This window comes from Sinocyclocheilus rhinocerous, unplaced genomic scaffold (genome assembly GCF_001515625.1).
Source record: "Sinocyclocheilus rhinocerous isolate Xijiao unplaced genomic scaffold, SAMN03320098_v1.1 scaffold1295, whole genome shotgun sequence".
In the NCBI taxonomy this organism is placed as follows: Eukaryota; Metazoa; Chordata; class Actinopteri; order Cypriniformes; family Cyprinidae; genus Sinocyclocheilus; species Sinocyclocheilus rhinocerous.
In genome coordinates, this window is record NW_015660499.1 from 1,507,254 (window position 1) to 1,508,182 (window position 929).

The 929-nt window shown below is 34.4% G+C and overlaps 1 protein-coding gene across 1 annotated transcript in view; it reads left to right on the forward strand.

The window, feature by feature from the left end:
• Window positions 1-929, forward strand: part of LOC107725145 (tenascin-like) — a 99,609-nt gene that overhangs the window by 67,218 nt on the left and 31,462 nt on the right.

Genomic DNA, 929 nt, shown 5'->3' on the forward strand with positions numbered 1-929 from the left:
AAGTATTTTTTTTTTTTTTTTTTTTTAAATGTATAGGTTTAAGCTTTGGCACACACTACAAGTGCACATTTAGTGCAATTAAGTGCACTTCTTTTTCACAAAGGATGGGACATCCATTATCTATCATGCCTTTTTTCCTTTCTCTCTTTCCAACCTTTTTTTTCTAGTTGGGAGCTGTGGTGTCAAGCAAGCGCTTCTGTGCTTTTATGTTTCCTTTTAATTTTTCACGAAACCCAAACGTCTTTGTTGCATGGGGCCGTTGAGAATGGTGAACGAACACTTAATGGTGTCCATCATAATTTGTTGATTGTGAAATTACTTCTTTTAACAAAGCTAACTGATTGTCACCTCTACTGTTCCAGCCACTGTGTCGGTCTGTCCTCAAAGTCGATTGCGTTGGGGCAAAGAATATGTTGTGTTTCCATTCATTTCCTTCCACTGAAATCAAAGCTTTGTGTTGAACAGTAATCATTGTCCAGCATTATCCTATCATCCATTTCATCCAGCTGCCCAAATGCATGGCACCAGAACCCATCTCACACATTTACCACATTGTGGTGAGTTTTGATGAGCTGCAGTGATTGCAACATATTTCATCCTCTTACATAGAATTTCATTCACTTTGTTGTGATCTCATCATCCACTTGCATCATTTCAAACAACTTTTGATTTAATATAGAAGCAATGTGCAATGAATAAATAAGGTCCATTTTGATTTTTGTTGATTTTGAGGACTTTCTATGTCAGGGCTTCCAAACATTTTTTGTCAGTCAAACCTTTGGCCTAAAATATTTTATAAAGTAAGTATATTTTATAGGCAAGGAAAGGCAAGTTTATTTATATAGCACATTTCATACACAATGGTAATTCAAAGTGCTTTACATAAAATAAATGAAAAAAAAAAAAAAAAAAATTATCACAACAATAAG